Source organism: Nyctereutes procyonoides, unplaced genomic scaffold (genome assembly GCF_905146905.1).
Source record: "Nyctereutes procyonoides isolate TBG_1078 unplaced genomic scaffold, NYPRO_anot_genome, whole genome shotgun sequence".
Taxonomy (NCBI): domain Eukaryota; kingdom Metazoa; phylum Chordata; class Mammalia; order Carnivora; family Canidae; genus Nyctereutes; species Nyctereutes procyonoides.
The window spans coordinates 29,802,326-29,827,296 of NW_026575131.1; the positions used below are offsets into that span (position 1 = coordinate 29,802,326).

The window sequence follows — 24,971 nt, forward strand, 5'->3', positions numbered from 1 at the left end:
GACATGTGATTAGCACTCAATAAATATTATCTTGATTAAACCTGGAAGGTAGCTCTGTCTACTTTTGCTGGCTGGTAGTTGTACACATGGGTGCCAATTTTCACTTTGAAAATCAGAGCTACATCTTTCCCATAGTACTGTGTTATTTGGTGGACTGTCATGTTCTCTTTGGTCATCAAATAAATGTAGAAGCCATCAGTTCTGGCCATATATAGCTTACTGAAAATGTTGATGAACAGCCACCCAGGATTCAGCACAAAAAAATAAATGCTGGTTGATGTTTAAGACAGAGGAATATAAATCAGAAAACAAACACATTCACCGTACTGTAATATTTAAATGCCTTCTCATAAACACTTAAGATTCTCATTAGTCCAACATCAGAAAAATGATAAATATTAATATTTGTCATCAAAGGGAAGCTTAGAAATCAAAGCAGAGTAAACAACCGTTGTATTTGAAGGATTACATAATACTGAATGAATTTTAATTTGACACCTCCAAAACCCTATTTTTAAAAAAATTTCTCTGTGGGACAGTTTAATTATTTTTATCCGTCACAAAAGCTAGGAAAGGTATGCATTTAGTTGGAAAAGATTCAGGGGTCTTGCTCATTACAATCATGTTCTCAAAGACTTGGGCTGGTTTGTGTCTTGTGTCTACAACAGAGACCTGTGTGTTGCCAGAGCCACTTTCTTCCTCCAGTTCAACTTTAGGAGAATCATACTGGGAATTGGCTCTTGTAGATCATGGAATGGCACTGGGAGCTTTCTGTGTTGGCTGTCGATTCCTTCCCCAGCTTCTTCACTCTTCCGAGTTCTAAATGCCAGAAGCATATGCAGCAGTCTCCAGAATCAGCTGGGAACGGTGGGAGAGACAACAGGCTGGCACCATCACTATGAAGCGGTCAGGCTTTCCCCTTCCTGCTTTCACAATGTCTCATATGGCCAACCCCATGTGAGAAGGCCTCACTGGGTCATCACAAAGATGAGGTGCGGGAGTCAGGAGGCCTGGGTTTTAGTTCTGGCTCTCACTGCCTTATGTAAGTCTTGTCCTCTCCCTGGGCCTCCCTTTCCATACCTGTAAAGTGAGGGGCATGGATCTGATGAGTCTGAAGTCCTGCACCTCTCTAGCATCTTATAACCCCAGTGGACAGTGTCAAGAATATCTGCCCTTCCTCATTCATTCGGCGGCAGGGGGACAGTTGCTTGGAGTGGCTGGTATTGGGGTCAGACAAACCTGTATCTCACATTAGCTAATTTACTTTAGTTCTTAGTCTCTTATCTATCATTGGGAATAGTATAAGGTTGTCTGAAGCACAAGAGGTGCCATTTGGAAATCCAGTGCTGTATCATTGTTATTGTTGCATTATGTTATTATTTTGTTATTGTTACATATTATGTTTATATCTGAACTCAGGACTTTTCTGTCTTTTTGTGTCTCGGTTTTCTCATCTAAAAAATGGGAACAATAAGAACATACTTCATTGGCTAATTATGAGATTGAGATAATACATGAAAATATGTAGGATACTTCCTGGTATACAGTAAGTACCAAATATATGTTAGCGATTATTTTAGCTCTCATTTTTATTATTAGTCATAATACCTAGAATAAAGTAGTGCTTTTTAAAAAGAGTAAGATAGGACAAGGCAAATGGGAGTAGTTAACTTTCTCTAATACACATGCTGAAGCATATTTTCAGGGGTCTGCAAGATCCACCATTTTCTCTAAGCATCTCATTTAACCTAGGGAATAAATGATATCAAATCTGTACTTCAAAGTCAAGTATCTCTATCCAAAATGAGTTCTTAAAATAGAATATGGGAGCCTCTTCAGAATCTAATGTTCCATATATACAAAGGCTGTGAAAACACTAACTGGAGAGGATATCTGCCCCTCTGTATTCGTAGCAACATTATTTTTTTTTAAGATTTTACTTTTTTTATTTGAGAGAGAGAGCGGGAGAGTGTGCACAGATAGGGGAGGGGAAGAGGCAGAGGGAGCTGAGTAGGGAGCCTGGTGTGGGGCTGGATCCCAGGACCCTGGGATCATGACCTGAGCCCAAAGCAGATGGTTAACTTATTGAGACCCACGTGTCCCTTACAGCAAAATTATTTATAGTAGCCAAGATACAGAAACAATGTAAGTGTCCCTTGATGGATGAATGATTAAGGAAGTTATGATACACACACACACACACACGTACACACACACACACACTGGAGTATTATTCAGCCATAAAAATGAGACTGGATAGACCTTGACAGTATCATGCTAAGTGAAATAAATCAGACAGACAATACTGTTTGAGCTCACTTTTATTTGTGAGATCTAAAGACAAAAACGAAACCAAAACCCCACACTAAAATCATAGAATACAATCAGGTTTGTGGTTACCAGAGGCAGGGGGTGAAGGGAGCAGGGGAGAAGGAATGGGAAGAGAGTTGTCAAAAAGTACAAGCTTCCAGTTAGTTATAAGACAAACTAAGTCCTAGGGCCGACACATAAAACGTGATGACTGTTGAATGCTACACAGGCAGGTTGTAAAGAGACTAGATCCTAAGAGTTCTCATCACAAGGAGAACTTTTTTTCCCTTTTCTCTTTGTTGTGTGTGTACGACAGGATGGTTGTTAACTAAACCTGTTCGGGTAATCATTTCACAATATAAGTGGTAAATCCAACCCTCATGCTATATATCTTAAACTTCTACAATGATGTATGTCAGTTATTTCTCAGTAAAACTGGAAAAGAGCTTTATCTCAAGTGGTAAAATGGGGAGGAGAGAGGATAACCAAAATGTTTGAATGCAGATCCCTGGGGATGACAGCTGGAAAATAGGAAGAAATGAGGCAAGAGACTTTTTTTCCCTTCAGAGCTATGCATTAGCATTTAACAGTTATATACTTTACCTTCTAATAAATAAAAAGTACTTTATTAAAAGTAAAACAAAAAGTTCCAGGTCCATGATCTATCTCCACATATAGGTTGACACCATGTTCAAAGAGAACTTACTTTTTATCAGATTACTGTGGGTTGGGTTTGAAACTCAGACCTTTGTGTGGATTCTCTCATTTCATCCTCAGGGCAACTCCACGAGGTAGATACTCTCACTATCTGTGTTTATACATGAGAAAACTGAAATTCAGAGAGGTTGAGTAAGTGCTTACGGATATCCAGCTGGCCAGAGGTAGGACTGGGAATGTGAACCCAGGTTGTATGATTCAGGAGCTTGAGCTCTGCTGGTTGCTGTCCTCAGATGGTGGAAAGGTCAGACCTGCATGATAGCTACTATTTCTGTGTAATGAAGTCTAATGGATCAAGACAAGGATGTAAATGATTTCTTTTATCAATGACACAGCACATCAGCATTCATTCTTATTGTTTCCAAGATCATTCCATTTCATGTAAGGGAATGAATTTCAATATAGAATAGACTTATTTAAGGAAACATCAATATTTTTCTCAAATTGGCAGCATCAAAACTGTATTTATGGAATTAAAGAAAACATACTGCATTTATGTAATGCAAATTCACTTGGAAACCTAAAATTTCCCTATCTTTTTCTGTATCTCAGCTTGCTGCTGTTGGCATCAGTCTGCTTTTAAAACACAAATGTAAATTGTTTCTTGTTAATTCTGTTGGATCTGCAGGCAGAGATACTAGACCAAGTTGGCATTGATGAGACCAACAACTTGGTCAGAGGACTCACATTATTCTATGAGAAGGGGTTATTAAAAAACACAAAAAAACTTCTTACCAACTGCCTGAGAAAATACATTTATTTTAGGAGATTAAAAAAAGACAAATGTTCAAAAAATAAAAATGACATTGGCATTCCACACCCTCATGCTAGTACTGTCAGTATTTCAGAGGTTAATTTTTCCATCCTTTTTTATTGCATGTGTATATTTGTTGGTTCTGCTAGTTTTCTAAATTGGGATCATACTTCACATGTATCTTTGTTACCTGTTTCTTACTCATCAATGTATTGTGTGTGTGTTCCCATGCCATTAATGACTGCAGAGTACTCCATTGTTGGGGCCGTGTGATTATTTTTCATCCTATTCCAATTGTTTGGCATTTGTCTTTTCCCACTGCTATTTCTGATATATATTAATGAAGAATATTTATGTGAATGCATCATCACATTCATGATTCTTAGGCTACCTTCTTGGAAGTGGAAATGCTGGATCATATTATAAGTGGTGGCAGTAAGCTACACTTCACTGCAGGTGCTGCTCCCTGTGTATGTAGACTCCCCACTAACAGCTTCTCCCCACTAATAGCTTCTCCTGGCTTCTGCTTCCCAAGGACATCAGAGAAGACTGTGGAGCCAGTAGCTGGCAGGGTAATTAATGTCAATCTTCAGGCTCTACTTGGTGATCAAAATAAACATGTTGGACTGCTGGGTCCAGCCTTCGCATGGCCCTTTATTAGTTAGTATGTTACCCTGTTAGCGCAAAATGCTTCCAGCTGCAAGTAAGAGAAAACGTGACTCATAATGGCTTAAATAAACAGAGGATCATTTCTTCCCCAGAAGAAGAGAACTTAGATGTATGGGGGAGGGGGTAGGGGATGTTGGCTGTGGCTCTAGTTCAGCAGCTCAGTGATGTCAGGGACATATCTACAGTGTTCCTGGCTTTTCCTTACTGGTCACAGGATGGCTGTAGCTGAAGCAGACGTCATGTATGTGTTCAGGGAATCAGAGAGGGCAGAGCGAAGAGAGATGGAAGTGATACATTCTTGATCCTAGGAGTTGTTAGCCTGATTTTAAAAAGTGATGCCTTTTTCCCCTCTTATTGCAGAAGTAATGTATGATCATTATAGAAAATATATTTCACCCATAATCTTGCCACCAGGAGGTAATCACTGCTCTCATTTGGGTGTTTATCCTTCTAGTTTAGTCATAAGTGCACAAAAACATGGGATTACCCATTGATGTACTGCCTCGTAACTGGCCTTTTTAATCATCATCCATCTTAGCGCCTAGCACCTGGTAGATGCTTTACAAATTTTGCTGAAAAATTAATGAATCATTTCAAATATATGCTTTGAATATTTTTCTTTATTGCCAAGTATTTGTTTTAGAATATAATTTTTAACAGCTGCGTAACAATTGTTTGAATGTTTCCTAATGTCTTTGACTGATTCTCTATTATTTAACCTGTGGAATTTTTCAAAATTTTAACTATGACAATTCTGTAATGAACATCTCTATGTGGTGTGTGTGTGTGTGTGTGTGTGTGTGTGCATGTGTACAAATCTCTCATTATTTCCTTAAATTCCTTTCAGAAGTGGAATCACTAGGTCCAAGGTCCAGTTTTAAAGTCCAAGATATATATCATCAAATTGCCCTCTTTGTATGTACCATTTTATACTATTACCCACAATATGAGTCATTATAACATTGTTTTAGGTTTTTTTTTTTTTTTAGTTTCAGCTGACTTAAATTTTTTTCTAAGTAGGAACTGTATTTATCTGGTTCAAAAATCAAAACCATAGAAAAAGATACAGTTTGGTATTCCTGCCCCCATCCCCCTATCTCTGCCCCCATTTCCCTTGGGGTAGTCACTTTGGTTAGTTTCTTTTGAATTTTTTTAGTATCTTTTAATGTAGATAGGAAAATATGTATATAAATTACTTTTCTTCCTTTTTTTTTTTACAGAAAAAGTAACATGCAATATACACTATTCTGTACTTTATTTGGTTTGACTGCTGTATAATGTTCCATTATGTGAATACTCCATAGTTTTATTTATCTATTCTCCTGTCTAGCCTTATTTGAAACGTGTATCTTTTCAGCCAAACCAGGCCCAAATGAACCGTGATATTCTGGCCCTGCAGCAATACCACTAATAGGAGCAGGCAGCTATATCTTAATTTCCTAGACCTACTGCCTGGCCTGCTGGACATTTTGACTTCATCTCCCAGGGTGTAGTTGGCAGTGTCTGAAACATTCTGAATCCAAGAAGGAAGAGAATTATAAAGGTAGGTTTATTCTTTTTGAAGATAAAGAAGCTTTGCCTGTGAGATAGGTCGTGTTCTAGTTTGCATAAAGAGCAACCCCTCCATTCTTATCTAAGGGATGGTGCCTTAGAAATTATGTCCTGTGTACTTTTTTTTTTTCTGCATTGTTCTAGATATAACATTTATTAATAGCTTTTCATGTTTACACAAAATATTGACTAATAACTATTGTAATTTCATTTTGCAGGTAAGAAAACAGACCTAGAAAAGTTAAGTAACTTGCTCAAATTCTCAGAGCTAGAAATAGAGAGAGAATTAGGATTTAGGATTCAGACTTAATTCTTTTCTTTTTTTCTTTAATCAACCCAACTCTTTCTTCTTTCTTTTTTTTTTTTTGTCCATTACCCAGTTACCCCATCCCTCCACCTCATCCCCTCCAGTGACCTTCAGTTAGTTCCCTATGATTAAAAGTCTCTATGGTTTATCTCCTTCTCTGATTTCATCTTGTTTTATTTTTTTCCTCTCTTCCCCTGTGATCCTCTGCTTTGTTTCTTAAATTCCACAAAAGAGTGAGATCATATGACAGTTGTCTTTCTGTGATGGACTTATTACTTATTTTGCTTAGCATAATACTCTCTAGTTCCATTCACGTTGTTGCAGATGGCAAGATTTGATATTTTTTGATGGCTGAGTAGTATTCCACACACACACACACACACACACACACACACACACACACCATATCTTCTTTATTCATTCATCTGTTGATGGACATCTGGGCTCTTTCCCTTGTCTGGCTATTGTGGACATTGCTGCTATAAACATAGGGGTGCTGGTGCCCCTTCGCATCACTACATTTGTGTCTTTGGGGTGAATACCTGCTAGTGCAATTGCTGGGTCATAGGGTAGCTCCTGTGTACTTTTTTAAGGAATTTAACCAGCTGAGCCACCCAGGTGCCCCTTTTTTAAGGAATTTAATGTCACAGTTCAAGCCTGTTGTGTGCTCCCTCAGAAGGCTTTAGGGAAGAATTCTTCCTTGCTTCTTCCAGCTTCTGGTGGCTCTAGGCATCCTTTGGCTTGTGGCTATATTTCTTTCTTTTTTTATTAAAATTTTCTTTTTATAAAAAAATTATTTATTCATGAGAGAGAGAGAGAGAGAGAGGCAGAGACACAGGCAGAGGGAGAAACAGGCTCCATGCAGGGAGCCTGACGTGGGACTCGATCCTGGGACTCCAGGATCACGCCCTGGGCCGAAGGCAGGCCCTAAACTGCCGAGCCACCCAGGGATCCCCAAGTGGCCATATTTCTTTCACATGGCTGTCTCTGTCTTTTTCCTCTTCTGACACAGACATGTCTCTTTGGGGCCACCATTTGGCCCACCCCAGGCTTTGATTTTAGTACTCTGATTCCAGAATCTGTGCTCTGCTCTGCTATACTATAACCTGGGAAATGCCACAGGAAAACTCTATCTTCTCTTCGACATGATAAAAGGACTGGGGCTTTCTTGCTCAGTGCTGCATCTTCATTGTCTCATCCAGTGCCTTATGCAGAGGAAGTGCTCAAATGGAATGCCTTTATCAATAGTGATCCACTGACTATATGGAGGTAGGTTTTTGTGTCTCTTATTACTTTTCTCTGGGTTGAATCTCCTCAGGTACTTCAGTTATTCCTTGTGTGAAGTTCAGAACCCTCCACCAATCCAGTTGCCCTCCTGTAGGTACATTCTAACTTGACCAGTACTTCCCCTAAAATATGCCTTGAACTCTAGATACAAACTAAGCAACAGGATTCTCATGGTTTGCATACAGTATATCTTTTTTAATAGCATACGGTATTTTAAAAAATGTAGCTCTAGTTGTGAGGATGTAGAGAAAAAGGAACACTCATGCACTGTTGGTGGGAAAACAAACTGGTGCAGCCAATGTAGAAAAGCTGTATGGAAGTTGCTAAAAAAAATTAAGAATAGAATTACCATATGATCCAGTAATTCCACTACTGGGTATCTACCCAACGAATATAAAAACACTAATTTGAAAAGATATATATTTATTGAAGCATTATATTATCTTAAATTATGGAAGCAACCCAACTGTCCATTGATAGATAAATAGATAAAGAAGATGTGATATATATATATGTATATATATATATAATATTATATACAGACTGGAATATATATACAATATATATATTGTATATATATAATGGAATATTATTCAGGCATAAAAGATTGAATTCTTTCTATTTGCAACAACATAGGTGGATCTAGAGGACATAATGCTAAGTGAAATAAGTCAGTCAGAGAAAGACAAATACGATCTCACTCATATGTGGAATTTAAGAAATTAAACAAGCGAACAAAGAAAAAAGAGAGAAACTGGAAACAGACTCTTAACTATAGAGAATAGATGGTTACCAGAGGGGAGGTAGATGGGAGGATGGGTGAAATAGGTGAAGAGGATTAAGAGTACACTTACCTTGATGAGCACTGAGAAAAGAGTAGAATTATTGAATCATTATATTGTATATCTGAAACTAATATCAAACAAACAAATAAAAGTAGCCCTGGCTTGTGTTCATTTTAGAGCAACTGCTAAATTCATTGCTGATAATTACTAGATAAAGACATAAAACAACAGCAACAACAAACTCCATATACTAGTAACCCCACTCAGTCATTGAGTTTTTAGGGCCAAATTCAGTCCTTAGTGTAAATGCAGTTTTGATTGATTTTGGATTTTGGGGATGCATTATGAGATTGGAAAGAAAATAATCTAAACGTCACACTTTGGGGTTTAGTGGAAAGGGCAAGCACACTCATGGATAAATCCAGTTTCCTTCCTCATTCCAATTTGTTAAACCCATGGAAAAAAAGTTGTGTGCTATAAGAAGGATGAGCAGCTTTTTGCAAGAACAAATCAGGACCTTCATGACCAAATATTTGAGAAGAGAAACTTTTCTTTCTTAATTTCCACCTTTGGGGCAAGTCATTGGTAGCGTCTTTTTGTAAATCACATTTACCACTGCTTGTGTTAATTTTCATGTTCTTGTACCCTGAACAAATTTATGCTCTTGGTGTTGTATGTGCTGCATGTTTCACTGCTGTCAAAACATGTTTTTAAAAATGGCCCATGGGTTTTAACCAGTACAATCAAGATCAATTAGATTTTTTTAAAAGTAAAAATCTACCTTAATATTTAGATCGGCAAGAAGATGTGGTTATGATAATTTTTACCTTTATGTGGCAAGATAGGACTGAGGTATACTAGTGTTTTTAAAAATGTTTCTTTTAATTAATTTTTGAACTAGGGGTTAAAACAAGGAAAGGATAACTTACTCCTAGTGGTGGACTTCATGGCTTCCTATATTCCATTATACTTTCTCCTGCATCTTGAGGACTTAGATTCTTGGCAAGGAAACCTTTTGAAGACAAAGGCCCTCTGCTTGGAGCTCTTCCTTCTCACCTCTTACTTGGCTACTAATTCTACTTGGCAGCTTCCCTCTTCCACCGGGAAACTCATTCTGATCCATAAGACTAGTTAGTTATTTTATAAGCCCCTTCGGTACCTTGTACTTCATTACATCTATTTCAATCTCTTAGTGTTTGTCCTTTACCCCAGACTGTAAACTCTGTGAGGCAGGGGCTGTGTCTCTTTTCAATACTCTGCCTCAGTTAGTGTCTGACTCCTAGTAAATACTTAATAAACTTTTGTTGACTGATTGGTCAGAAGCTGAAAAAGGGCTTTTGGGAGCAATACTTTTAATAATAGTTGCATTTGTGTGTGTGTGTGTGTGTGTGTGTGTGTGTGTGTGTATGTATACATGTACACGCTAATAGCGGTGAGTGCTGTTTTCTTTCTGTTTTTCTTTGGGGGACAGGGAGAGGGGCACCACTGCATCAAATTACTGAAGTGGAAAGAACAGTTGACATTCTGTTTTAAAGTGACCATGTATTTGACCCACTTCTTCTCTAGTAATGTCATCACGATTGTATCTCATTGCTGTGGGTTCTTGGAGGCTGACAGGCGGAACAAGTTGCTTCAACTCACAGTTCTCATCTGTCATACAGAACAGCTTGCAGATTCTTATTATGTGAATGAAATATGGAGAGAGGGATATTTTTCTTCCTGGGCTATCAAGGTAATTGAAAGTAACCATATCGGGGGACCAGAGGGAAAATGCAGGAAATAGACTGCTTTTGGGAAGGGCAACCCATTGGCTCTCAGTACTGTGGGGTAGTCTCATCTCCGAGTGCAGAGGCTACGGAAGTGTTCCCTGTTATCAAAAGGCCTAGGATTCGACCAGTACATTCTTTCAGTAAGGAAAATGCCTTGGTTCATGGTACCGCTCCTTAGCTCCCTGCTGAGCTACCACCACTGCTGCCTTTGGAGGTACATCTCTCGTGGGACCCCAGGCATGGGCTTGGCATGTTTGTTAGCTAAGGAAGAAAACTGCTTTAGTATTCCAGATCGATAAACTGTAGTGGAAAATTGGAAATGCGCTATGAAAAAATCATTAACCAGAGAAATTCTACTGTTCCCAAGTTTTGCATCAGAAGAAATAAATAACACTTGACTGCTCTTACAGTTTATATTTTACCGGCTTGGCCCTGGTGAAACAGAGTATCAGATAACACCATGTCAGTGACACTTTGCCTTCTAAATGGTCAGTTCTGCAGATGTAAACAGAGCTTTACAGAATAGGTTTAGTTCACAGGAAGCTTTCCACTTAACACTGGTCAAAAGTACCAATGTGGTGATGGGAAGGAAGCAAGGTACAGCTCAGCAGTCATTCGAGTCATGACTTTGTTATATTTCGAGATAGCTTTAAAATCACTTAGTCAAATAAAACTTCAAAGTACTGTAACTGCCAGGTTGCTTTATCTAATTTATGAAACAGAGGCAAAGGAATCAACAATAACCCTCCATTTACTATTATTAGATTAGCTATTACTGAAACCGCAGAAAGTATATAACCCTTTACTTTGTGTTCACTTGAATTTGGTTATTAAGCTTTGATGGAACTTTCATTTAACCAAATACCTTTGTTTACGACAATAAGCATGTTAAGTCTTTTGTGTTCTGAATTTGATATGACCATTTTAGTCCATGCCTCCCACAAAGGCACGTTAAAGTTGTAGATTCTATTCATTTGTGTAATGTCCAATATTTTCAATTCAATCCAGTTAGGGTCTTGCATTTTTTCCCAACTTTAAGAAATGCATCTTTTCTCTGTTAGGCCTTCCTTTTCAAAAATACAACCAGGCATTAACAAACATCGCAGCTCCATAAAAATTGATTTTTCAAAATTAAATAAGAATCTGGTGGGCTGAAAATGTTTTATACCTGATATTTAAAATATATTTTGACTATTGCCAAAAGGAATCAATTCCTTCATGCTGTCTTCCTTATGGATGCCATCATATGCTGCTGTCTTGTGTAGAGCTCAGGCTCAGGCTTGAATTTGTACCCCAATGCTGCCTGTGACATTGGACCTCACCTTTTCGGGAGGTCTGTGATCTCTAATTGACTTTTCCTCAGTGTGAGATACAGTTCTTAATAGTACTTATCTCATAGTGTTATATGTGGGGGAATGCATATAAAGTCCTCAAACGTATGATTATTCATGTAACTTGTATGTGTGTGTATGTGTGCAGGTTTGTGTGTCTACACTCTACATATGGGTTGTCACTTTAACTAAAACCCCATGCTGATTCAAATTTGGGTTATAATAGCGGGAATGCTGTTATCCTTTCAGGATTTAATATTCTGATGTCATGGCTATATATAGAAGTAACATGGAACATGGTTACCATTTTGGATCTATTCAGAGCCACAGTGTGAAGACAAGTCACCATGAAGGTGGCTCTTTCAGTTACTGAGATTGGAACTGAAGAACCAAATCCATATTCCAAAGAAGTCTTACTTTTAAATTGGGACTTTATTTCATTTCCTTTGAATTGACGTAAAAGCTAGGATAAAGAGTGTTTTAGATAAGTGAGCTAGAAATATATGGCCTTTCCAATAAGAAGGGCTCCTACTGACAATTTGTTGCTAGTTTTTCACTGGCTCCTTCCCACATCTGTTAAGCTTCTGTAATTGCCTTGCTCTCTTTGCATTTTTTGTCCTTAATGCTGTCCTTTACGTCCACATTTTTGGGGTAGTAGAGATAGATTTGGAGAAATCTACTCTATCTCACCTGATATCCTTTGACCTATAACCAATAGAGGAGCGACAGTAGGTCAGGCTGGGAAATGTGGTCTCTAACATTAGTTTGCAGCAAATTTACATGGTTCTTATGGAGATGAAATTTTTTCCTCATCTGTACTATCCTCTGTTGGCTTGAATAATGCGTCACAGGAAAAAAGAAAACTTCTTCAGCTGTGAAAGTTCCAGCAAGAAAAAATGTTAGGCCTTTGGCATTAGTATAATGCAAAATAAGATAGCATTTAAAGATAGTCTCTGCTTCTGCTTCAGCATCATATTGACAATGCCCCTCACTTGAGTCAGGGATTGGGGACTTACTGAGATACACCATCTGGCAGAACACGGAAGGCCAGTCTTGTGCCAACTGACAAAGCTGCATCAGTTCCAACTTGTGTACTTTGCACATTATTGGATGCCTTGCAAAACGTTTATCACTTTTTAATTAGGAAGGACTAAGGGATTTTCGTACCCCAAAGAAAATGTCAGCAGCCCAAAGATAGAAAAATCATCCAGTGGGTCATAAAGGGCAGTAGGTATTTAACTTTGAGCTTGCACAGAAACAAGGACAGTTGCATACTAGGATCTTGGTTGTGGGACATGTGTTCTTGGTCTGTCTGGGTGGACCTGGGGATCTGGTCTTTCTTTCTCTGACAGTTCCCCAGCTTGTTTCTCCTGCAGCATGGCCGGGCCTTGAGAGCACATGCCAAGAGATCAACTCTGTTCTGCTCCTTGGCCTATCATGTAAACCATGGCCTGTCATGTTCATTAAAATGAAAATTTGTCGGATGGAATTTGCCTGACTGGCAGAATGGTTTAAGTGTCAGATGTTGTTAGGCCTGGATATAAATATTATGTTTTTATTGTTAATTAATTGCAGCGCCTCAGTACCAGTGATCCAAAATCCAATTTAGTCTGCAATAGGCCTGTGGATAAGGGCCAGAGATAATGAATGCAGAGGGAAAAAATGTATTCAGAGTTCCCATTGTATCTGTCAATGTCCTCTTAGAAAAATAGCAAATTTTGGTGTGTCACTTTAATTCAAAGGGTGCACAACGGGACAGAATTAAGACTCATTGTCTTTTGAGACCTCTCAAATGTTACTTACTGTTGAATCTGTGCCATTGTTAGCCTCGAATCTGTCCGAGCATCAAAATCCCCACATTTGCTGCTCTGTCTCCTTTCTGTGCTTTCCCCCACACTGCTTCCACCCCTGAGTCCCTTGTTGGATTCACAGCTCATTTTGGAGTCGTAGAACTGAGGTATCTAGTCCCATAATCCTCCTCATTTCTCTTTGCTCTGTTCATTTTCCTCTCTTCTATTCGCCATCAGTCCTTCTCTCTTTTTTCTTTTTTGGTCTTCTTTTTTGTCCTTTATTTTGGTCCCCAGATTCCACAGCCTATCTGTAAGTCTGCCACTGCTTGTTAAGATCATTTTGCTTCCAAATTGAGCTGGTGGCTGAATATCACTCCCAGTAACGCTGCATAACTGTTTGCATTAGAAAGGGGAGCAGAAATCTCGCCTCTGGGGCCCAGACCTCCAGGCTGACTGTTGTTGCAGAGCCACGAGCCAGCAGGCATCTGCGACCGCCATTCTCAACCAATGTTTTGTGGAATACTTGCTGTGAGCCTGGCATCTTACTCTGCCACCTTCCTGGTTTCCACCTTCCGAAGTGGGTGTGCCAGGCAGAGGAAGTCTAATTAAGACTTTGGAAGGCAGGACTCATGTGATCCAGTGGCCAGGGACCCTCCTTTAATTCCTGGCATCCCAGTCCCTGCCAACCTCGTTCTGCCCCTGTGATTAAGCCAGCTGAGAAGCAGGGAAGGGAAGATGAACTTTGGTGTGCTCTGAGTTTCCCTGTCCAGCAGTGTCTGTCAGATTAAAAATGAGAGGGAAGGAGGCCAGAGAATCTTCCAGATGGAGAGTTCAGAGGAGGGCACAACCAGACTCCCTCTCTGCAGTGACGTAGCTGGGCCATCAGAGCATTGGGCCACGAGCCAGGAGGAGCACAGGCTGCTGCCTGACCCTGTAGTAGAGTGGAGGCCCAGCAGAATGGTCACCCTTGGCTTGGGCTTGGAATGTATTCAAACCGGGCACAGTCAGGCATGTGGTGGAGGCAGAGCATTTACCCTGAGAGCTGGGTCAATCTGGTTAGAGGATGGGCCCTTCCTCTTGGACTCCTTTTAAGAGTGTGTTTCCCAACGCATATGGGCACCAAACCAAATAGGGAGGTGGTGTTCTTCACCTTCCTCTTAAGGAAGGTGACCTTAGATAGTCTGGAAGCAGCAGGAACAGCAGTGGCCATACATCCTTGGACAGACTTGCACGTGGACAGCAGTTCCAGACAGCAGGGGTGTGGTGAGGCACAGTGCACTGACAGCCACTCTCCACACCTTTTTGGTAGCGCAATTTTGTAACTGGTTTCGGCATTCATTAAAAAGTATCCAGGGTGGATGCTCCAGGAACAAGATTTTGCTCAAATGAGAACCGTTTTTTAGACTAAGGCTTTCTGAGGTCTATGTCATGATGGAATGATAACAAATGAGGTTAAACACTGAATATCTAGTTTGACCTTCCTTAAAAATTGATTATTTTAACGTTCCTTCTGTACAACCTCAGTTTCTCTCTCAGATGACCCTATTTTTCTCAAAATCAGGTTATATTCGAGTTTGGGGAGGGTTTTTCCTCTTGGGGGCAGAGCTGTTTGACTTGAAATGTCATCCCATTTTGAGGAAACATAGCAGGGCCACATTAGGGCATCCCTGTGCAAATGTCACATTGTCAAAGTGTCTCCCCCTGGGATTAGACTGGCCATGGTACTTCCCAGTCCTTCTGACTGGTCAGACAAAGCCACTGCTTCCCCATGGCCAGGGCACTAACCCGGCCAGGGTCATGCTCCCTGAGATTTCATGGAATTTGATTTGTCACTAGTTCTCTGAATTTTAACATGCTAATTATTGGCTGATTGGTATGCAGCTCCTTAGATGTCACCTAATGATTTTCCACAGGGCTCATACTCTTGGCAAATGTGCTTTTCCGGTGTCTGGCAAATATGACAGCATTGAACAGGTGTGGCAGTGGTGTGGGGTGTGTGTGTGTGTATGTGTGTCTATACAAGTGTAGGCTTCCATAGAGAGAGAGCTTTTCAACTTATGAAAGCCCTAGAATACAAATGAAGAAAAGGAAAAAAAATAAACAAAACTAGCCCTAGTTTAAGAATTTTCAATTCTAGGGGTGCCTGGCTGGCTCAGTTGGTGGAGTGTATGACTTCTGATCTCAGGGTTGTGAGTTCAAGGCCCATGCTGAGTGCAGAGATTACTTAAAAATAAGATCTTAAAAAGAAAAAGAATTTTCAATGTTAATAGTAAAGCAAACTTACAATATTCTATTATTAAGCAAATTTTATTGAGTGTATGTTATGTGTCAGATACTATTCTAGAGGATGTGGATTCAATGCAGAACATGATAGATGTTGTCTATGTCTTTGTTGATCTTAGGGTCTAGTGGAAAGATTTTCTACACATACTTTGACAATATTGATCAGCTTTCTAGGTGAATAACAAAACTGAGAATTATTCTGATCACCTCTCTGAACTCTAAATATATCAGAGTTTCACAAAATCTGAATTAGAATTTCTATTAGAAATACATACATATAAATTGAAATAAAACTTCTAGGAATATATCTGAGAAATGTCAAGTTTCAGATATCTTTGCTGCTGTTTCTTATGAGCATTTAAATCAGTATGCAGATTTGCAAATAATTCCATGTGTTTAAAATATTCATTTATCATCAGGTCGTTTAACCAGGGCTATGTTTTCCAGCTGCCTGGTTTTCACTGATACGTAGAAAAAGGTTTAAGAATCTTCTCTTAGTTGAAAATTGGCTATCATTTGAAAGGATGTTGCAACAATTTGTTGGCAGTAACAGCTCACTGAACGTAGCATAAGAAGGAAGACGAGGGTCGAATTTATTCAGTGTCTTCATTCTTGTGTCTTGTCCTCATTCCTGAGCCAACAGACTTCTTTCCCAGATATGTAGATAATTGTTAAAGACTTAAAGGTCAATAACTAATCCCTTAAAGTGGCAGTCAGGTCTGGTGAGGGCTGTAGAATGCAACAGTGGAGGGAAACCCCTCAGTTCCAGGCAGTGTTGCAGTAAGTCAGGTGCAGTTGGATGGTTCCCAGAGATGGGTTTCAATTGGGAGAAGATGAATGGCAAAGGAAGTTTCCATATTTGACAACAATGCTTGTTTACATTCAGACTGGTTTTAAAGGGTGTTGGGGGCTGGATAATGGAGTGAAGGGCTTGGGGTTGGTCAAGATTTTCTAGGTGGCTATCTCTGAACAACCACCAAGGTAAATCAGTGTGTTATTGGCCAATTCTGCTCTACCTCTGTGTTTATGTCTTTTAGGAGCGGCTGAAGCCCAAATCTATTTGGATTGATTTAAATCTAATCTGTCTTGCAGGAGGTCATATGAAGGTTACAGAGTCTGTGTGCTCCAGAGCAAAATGAGGATGATCTAGGCCTGAGGGGACTGGGAGGTGGTGTACTGCCTTATTGCTGCAGGTGAAAATGTATTCATGGCCTATAGAAATTTAGTTCCTTGGCTTTTTGGTCAAGGCAGACATGGGAAAGAGAAGACTAATTTGAGTGGCTGTTTCTGACTTTTGTCTAGAGATATGTTCTTTGGGCATTGAAACCAAAGTTTTTTGATTCTAACCTGCTCCTATTTTGGATGCGTAGCACACCTATGTGGAAAATGCTCGGGCACCAGAGATGCGCACCAAGACTATAGAATCCATGTTACTTGTCTACTCAACAAATTACTAAATTTCAGTGTTTACTGCAGGACTCACAATGCACCGGCTGGTGTGGCTGGTTTGAACAATAAAGGCCATAGGTCTTAAAGGGTTTAGACATTAATCAAGGTGATAAAACATATGCACAGGAGGAAGTAATAATTTAAGTCAATACTATATATGCCAGTCATAAGGCATTATGTGACCAAGATGAGCCCAAAGCTCTGTTTTAAGATCAATCCTGCCACCTATCCCTATGACATTCTGAGAACTTGCAGTCCTGGCCACCCATTCTTGCTCTTTTGCTCTTAGCTTCTTAGTCTCAACTGGATCTTCTCATCACCTTGACACATGCTCAGTTTTTTTCTGTTTACAACCTCACAAGAAAACATTCTTTCTGTCCTTAATCTTCCTCCTGTTTACTGTTCTCTCTTTTCCCCTTCATGCCCAAATATCTAGGATTGCCCTTACCTGTCTTCTTTTTTAATGATTTCCACTTATTTCTTAGCCGACTCCAAACTGAATTCTGTCTCCACCAGTCCCAAGTTCTCATTGAGTTCTTCAGTGATCTTCACATTGGGCATTTAAATTTCTTTTTTTTTTTGTATTTTTAAAGATTTATTTATTCATTTGAGAGAGAGAAAGAGAAAGAGGGAGCAGAAGCAGGGCGAGGGGGAGAGGCAGAGAGAGAACCTCCAGCAGACTCCCCGCTCACCATGGGGTCCAATGCAGGACTTGATCTCTTGAGCCTGAGATGATGACCTGCACCGAAATCAAGAGTCAGATGCTTAAGGGACTGAGCCACTCAGGCACCCCACATTGGGTATTTTTAGTACTTATATTACTTGACCTTTCTGTGATACTTAAGGTATTTTTTTTCACTTCTCTGGCAACTATTCTCTCTGCTATATGGGGATCATCCTTAACAAACTGTTGAATGTTTAACTTCCTCAAGAATCAGATTTTCCCTTCCTACTTGGTGGCATCTCCCTGGACAGCCATGTCCATACTCACATCTGCAGTTACTTTCTAGGCACCGAAAACTCACCACTCCCAAACCTCCTGTCTGACCTACAGATACACATATCCATCTCCTGACCTGGACATTTCTTTCAGCTCTCTCAGGCACCTCACATGCAATATATCCACAACCAAAGTGGTGATCTGGGCTCCTGATGTGAACCCTTGCGTAATGGGATTCACTCAATGGTCTTGTCCAACCCCAACTCAGAAAGGAAAATTGTCCTAAAGATGGTAATATGCAAACATAGGTTTAAAATCTCTTTTCATAATTGATATCTAACCTTAACATACTGTGATCAGAGAACTTTGTTTGATATCTGTTTTGTGGTATTTGTTGAGATAACCCTTGTGGCCCAATATGTTCCTTTTGTTCCATATGCACTTGTAAAGAATGCTGTGGCAGATTGTATTTTCCACAGGTGGTTACACCAACATATTTATCCAGTCCATGTGCTCATCTTACTGAACACTGACTAACACTCCTCCTGCCAAGAGAAGGAGCCTTTGTTTTCTTTGTTCTTCCTTGAGTCTCGATGAGGGTTTGTGACTGCCCTGACCAATGAAATGCTGTCTAAGTGGTATTAATGTGATTTCCAAGCCTAGGCCATGAAGAATATAGCTTCTGCCTGGCTCCTTATCTGGGAACCGTTGCCTTGGGAATCCAGCACCACATTGTGAGACATGGAGAAGCCACATGTAGGTGTTTTGGCTAATAGCCCCAGTTAAGGTCTCAGCTAACCTTCAGTAACAACTGGCAAACATTTGAGGGAATGAGCTTTCAGATGATTCCAGAGCCCAGCTTCCAAGGTTTTCAGCTGAGGCCTCGGGCATTGTGGCATATAGAAGCACTGGCTCACCATCCTCTGTCAGAATTCCTTTTCCATAGAAACCATAGAGACAATAAATTACTAAATTTCAGTCATTAAATCTTGGGTATTTTGTTATGTAGTAGTAGGCAGCTGATGCAAGTATCTATTCTATCACTGCTACTTGCCTACTAGTATTTCCACCAGTTTACTTTTGGTTTCTGTTTGCTTAGTGTATAGTCTTCTATACTTTCCCATTCAAACTCCCTTTATGTTTTAAATATTTCTTCTAAACATTATGTAGCAATGTTTAAACATATTTTTAAATGGATTTTTTTAACAGATGTTTTAATCCATTTACTATGATTTGTGATATATTTGAACTTACTTTAAGTATTTTCTTTTGTATTTTCTACTGCCTATGCTTTCCTTTGCTTCCATTCTAGTTTTCTACAGAGAATCGACTGAGTTTTCTATTCTTTATTTTGTTCCCTCAGTTGGTTTGGACATTTTTATTCTTTTGGTGATTACTCTTAAATATTTTAAATTTGTGAAATAGACCATACATATAAAATAATTCTTGGAGGTGTTTATCTATAGTTATTTATAGTTATTGTATTGTTTTATATTATAATACAATACATAATAAACTGAACATTTTAGATTCCTCTTCCCTGGCCAAGAAATAGAACATTACATATATTCTAGAATCTTCCCCAATGCTTCTCATTATATCTCCTCCCTTGCCTTCAAGCTAAATGTTGTCTGAATTTCTATGTAAATCATATCCTTGCTTTTCTTTATAGTTTTTGCCACTTATATGTTATATTCCAAAACAAGATAATATATATTTTTGCCTTTTGAACATGTCGTATATATGAAATAATATATACATAGTCTTCTGTGATTTGGTCTTTGTTTTATATAATATTTTTGAGAGGCATAGATGTTATGGGTGTGACTTTTTCATTGATTTTTCAAAGCTGTGTAATATCCCATTGTAAGACTGTAAAAATGTATGTATTCATTGTACTCTTGATAGATATTTGGGTTGTTTTCAGTATTTCTTGGCATTCTAGCAATGATGCTCTTTAATAATTTAATCAGTATCTATCTCTTCCTTCTAAGTAATTCATTCCCCTCCCTTATTCCATATAATTGCAGCCAACAACTCATTTCACCTTATTTGCAAACCCTAAAAATGGTCGTAGTTGTTATTGGAATTTAGAACCAAGGCTTAGTAATTATTATTCAATACTTATTATTTATTATTAAATTTACTAGATTTATCATCATGCTTGCTAATGTCTTTATTTCTCATTGCTTTTAGCTCCTCATCTCTTCTACCTGGGGTCAATTCCTTTTTATTCAAATATGTCTTTTAGTATCTCTTTTAGCAAAAGTAAACTTCTGTGATCAGGAAACAATCCCCACCCCACCCCCCACCCCCCACTGAAAAATGTCCTTGTTTCTCTGTCATTCTTGAATGATAATTGGTTTAGCATGGCTGTAGCGTTATTTGCTGAACTTTTTTTTTTTCCCCTTAGTACTTTGAACATGTTATTCCATTGCTGTCTTGCTTTTATTTTTGCTGATGACAAGTTGTTTTGCAAGGAGTCTGTTTTTTCTCTCTGGTTGACTTTAAGACTTTCTATCTTTGGTGTTTTGTGGTTTCTTTCTGATGTATCCACCTGTGGATTTGCTTTTATTTATCTTCTGAGGTCTTGGTGTACTTTTTTCAGGAGGATTCATGTGTCACTCTAGAAAATTTACATTCATTATCTTTTTATATTTGTCTTTTCCTTTTCTTTTGAGCTTGGCTATTTGGATATATACATATTTAAATTATCACCAAATTTGCTTAGCATTTCTTTGTGTTTAAAGTGGAAAGGCATATATAGATCAGTGTCTATGCCAGACCATAAATCTCTCATATTTTACAAATTGCAATGTACTATTTTGTCTAGTCTTCCCAAGATTATGTTCACCCCAAATTATCTTTCCCCCAACTCCATTGCAATTCATGTAACAGGGGGATAGGGAAATTTCTGATGTTGTCTCATGGAGGGGCTTTATATCTTGCATTAATATTCCAAGATTTCTGTCACAGCCCAGAAGTCTGGTCTTGTTCTTCAGTGATCATGCATCAGCAGTAATGGGTTCTTCGGTAAGGGCTAAAGCAGGTATGTAGGATATTGAAGGAAAGGAAGAAAAAACCATGGGAAAACCATGGATTAGTTGGCCATTCCCAACCATTGCACCTTTAGGAGATGTGAGGACCTAGCCAAGAATGACAGAAAGAGGAATATTCCAATTGTATTTGACCATGTAGAATCACCCTCTGGGTAATGATGTACTGATAGAGAATGTTATATCAGCCCCTTGAAATATCATTACTACAGTAGTCCCCTGCTTATCGACTAAGGTTACATTCTGACGCCTTCAGTGGATGGCTGAAACTGAATGGTACTGAGCCTTGTTTATACTATATACATATATGTAACTATGATAAATTTAGTGTATAAGTTAGGCACAGTAAGAAATTAACACAATAACTACTAATAAGTTAGAACAATATTCTATAATAAGTTATGTGGAGAATGTGGTCTTTCTTTTTGTTTTTAAAGATTTATTTATTTATTTATTCATGAGAAACAGAGAGGGGGAGAGAGAGAGAGAGGCAGAGATACAGGCAGAGGGAGAAGCAGGCTCCATGCAGGGAGCCCTACGTGGGACTGGATCCCAGGTCTCCAGGATCAGGCCCTGGGCTGAAGGTGGTGCTAAACCGCTGAGCCACCCAGGCTGCCCTGTGGTCTTTCTCAGAATATCTCACTGTGCTGTATTCACCCTTCTTCATGTGATGATGTGAAATGATAAAATGCCTATGTGATGAGACGAAGTGAGGTGAGTGATGTAGGCATGACAAGTAGCCTTAGGCTACTATTGACCTTCTGACAGTTTGTCAGAAGGAGGATCATCTGCTGCAGACCACCACTGACTATCAGTAACTGAAACCATGGAAAGTAAAACCTCCAATAAGGGGGGGGGGGGCGGATCTCCTGCATTGCTTAACAACTCTCATTTACCACATGTCTTGCTGTGTTGACCAATGTATGCTGAGTACATGGTATTTTTTGATCACAGGGAGCTTAATTTAACATGTCAAGTTTTGATTTGAAATATCAAGTGGGGCTTCCTCGGCTTTGTGAGTTTCTCTCTACCTAGGTTAAAGGGACTGTACCTGTTAGCTTGCATCTTTGTACTCATGGGCGCAAGTGGTGAGCTCTGGATTGGAAGGACCAGGGGCCTCATATCAATGGAACAGGCTCCCCCATGGAAAACATTTTCAGAGAAATGGAAATAGAGTATGCAAGAAAGATGACAATGGAAAAAGTAAGAAAATAAAGTGCTGGGTCAGGTTGAGTGTGCTGTGTAACGTTTAACTTTATTTTCATCTCTATACTTTAGAAGCCATTCTCATTCTGTTCAGGAGTTCACTCCCAAGAAGATTTGACTGTTGGTCTGACTGGTTTGTGTGACTTAATTCTGGCCAGAGGTGCGCGCTGTTTTCATTTGATGACAGTCTTTTATTGGCCTTTTGTTAGTGGAGTATGAAGCATGGGTTTTATCAATGGCTTATTTGGCCAGTGCCACCACATATGATGGCATATGGAAATTCTACTTAGAGGCACAGAGAGAAAACGTTTGGTGTTTTACTCGCAGATAACTCCCTGCTTTCGTTTTTATCTCTTTGTAGCTTTGAAGCTCAGCAAAGAAGGAAAATCCATTGAGAACAGTCTGTAAAGGTAAGTGTATTTATTACATGGCCTTGACAAACATTGCCTTTACAACATTGATTTTTCTTTTATTCAGAGATTTAAACACTTGGATTAAAGATATAGCTGACAGGACAACTTCCTTAACCACCTGCTTGTCCTCCCTCTTAGGCAAAAGTGCTGAGCAATAGTTAGCGGAGAGCAGGAAGAAATAAAATGATGTGCTGAGGGTAGCCAAATGCAATTGTATGCTTGCTGACTTTTGCTTTCTTCTCAGCAGTTAAGACATTCCAATGGAGCTAAGTTTACTAAGATTAATGCTAGCTGGAAAAAGAATGCACTCGTACTGCTTCTAGTCGATGGTTAAATAAAACCAGCTGGCCAAATAAAGCATTTAAACTAAAATGCAGAGTGGCATTTGAATTGGGTTGGATGAAATTTATCATGAAAGTCAGTTGTGCAGTTGTGTGGAGGAGCTAGTTTTGTAGAAAGGAGCAAGCCAGCCAGTTTGGTGTAGCTAATTTCATTCAGCCCAGTCTCTGTGGAATCTAAGTGAGTTACAGGAAATGAATTTCCAAGTTCGAAGCAATGGGAAAAGTAACTATCAGCTTTCTGTGAAACATTGCAATCGCGTTGGTTTTTACATGGAAAAATGTAATTGTTTCCTCTTTGCTAGGTATATTTATAAGCATACCACTGTACAGCATTGTTCTTTGATTCATTGTTTAATTTCTGTTCTGCATGAAGTATTTTAATTTAAAGAATTCATTCTGGGAAATTATAGGGCTGCAGTTTCATCAAGAGTCTTTGGTGGCCAGGGTGAAATATGCCATAATTTTACATTTGTTTTCATCATCAATTATGTTTTTGACAATTTTAGGTTTTTTTCCTGTCATTTTTATTACAGCAATCATGACCGTGACCACTTTAGTTAAAGTTGAAAAGCCATTTTGATTTACCTTCTATTTTAAGTTATTCCTAAACTTTATGAAAAATCTACTTCTGAGGCTGAATTTTTAATGTTTGTTTCGAGGGTGAAAAAGAATTTTACAAAGGAAATTGGAGAAAGCCTCTTTTGAATGATCAAAACATGAGCCATAAAAAAAAACACCATTTTGAGGATTTGCTTTGGGATGACTAAACAGTGGTGCATTGAAGTCTGGTTGGCGTGGAACTTTCTCTAATGGTTTTCAGCCATATAACTTCCACATCCCTGGACCACTGAGCCATATCTTGGAATAAAGCAGTACTTGATAGCTTCTTAGAAATAAATTCTCATAAATTATTGGAGTTGGTGATAATGTGGCAATCTTCAGAACTTTGCAATCTTTAGGTATGGTTACAGTGCTCCCATTTTTCTTAGAGACTGTTTTTCACACAGTACTCCATTTCCTCTGCTCTCAGTGAAATTCCTTTGTTAAATTGGTATTTGATCAGACATGGATTTAGTCCTTGGTTGGCTTCTATCAGCTGTTGAACCATGGACACATTATTTACTCCCTCTGCATCTCAGTTTCATAGTTTGTGAAATGGAGGTAATAATATTGTTTTCCTCATAAGGTTGTTGTGGAGGTTAAATGAATTATTATTAGGTATTAAGGGCTTGGTTGGAACAGGTCCTGGCCCGTAACAGATACTCAGGAGATGTTAGTTGCTGCTGCTCTTGTTAATACTACCGTCATCCTCATTATCATCAGATCAGCATCATTCTGAATTTATTTGTTAGACATTTTGAGAAGTCTGTGCTTTTTGGAAGCTTCAGGCTAATGTTTTCAAAATGAGGATGTCAGTACTAAAAAAGGAGATATTCTACTTTGTTTTTAGGAATCAGAGGAAAAACTAACTTTCACGTAAAGTGAGAAGGGGGCCTCTGGATGTCAAATTTGTCATGTTGAAGTTTTGTAGGCATCAGGGTAAACACTTTTCCTTGGCTGTGTGTAGGCAATTACTAATTAATCTAATCTTAAGAAATTTTTTAAAAAATATTTTATTTATTTATTCATGAGAGACACAGACTGAGAGAGTCTTAAGAAATTAGCGATCTAAGTCTTGGCAAGTGTAGAGGAACTTCTCCCTCTTCCCCTTGCTTTCCCTGTCTTCTGTTTTCTCTTCCTAACAGCACCTTGATTTTATTTTGAGGTGGTTGTAACAGTGGAGCTGTAACCGGGGGCCTCACCCAGGGGCCTATACTCAGCCTAGGGATGGGTGTATGATCACTAGCTTGGTTAAGTGGGTGTGCATGTGCAATCTGAATCTTGAACTGGGGGATTCTCCTTTCTTCCAGTGGGCATTCTGCTCTGAAAATACCTACTCTGAAACCACCTTAGCAGTCCCCATCCCCTAGTCTCTATGTCTGTCTTGGCAACTGATGGTTACTAAGCCTTATT

The 24,971-nt window shown here is 39.0% G+C and overlaps 1 protein-coding gene across 4 annotated transcripts in view; it reads left to right on the forward strand.

The window, feature by feature from the left end:
• Positions 1 to 24,971, forward strand: part of FHIT (fragile histidine triad diadenosine triphosphatase) — a 1,388,110-nt gene that overhangs the window by 12,980 nt on the left and 1,350,159 nt on the right. For all 4 annotated transcript variants that reach the window (XM_055344936.1, XM_055344935.1, XM_055344937.1 and 1 more), the window contains exon 2: positions 22,566 to 22,614. The gene's annotated coding sequence lies outside the window, so the exon portion shown is untranslated. The remainder of the gene's footprint in view (positions 1 to 22,565; positions 22,615 to 24,971) is intronic.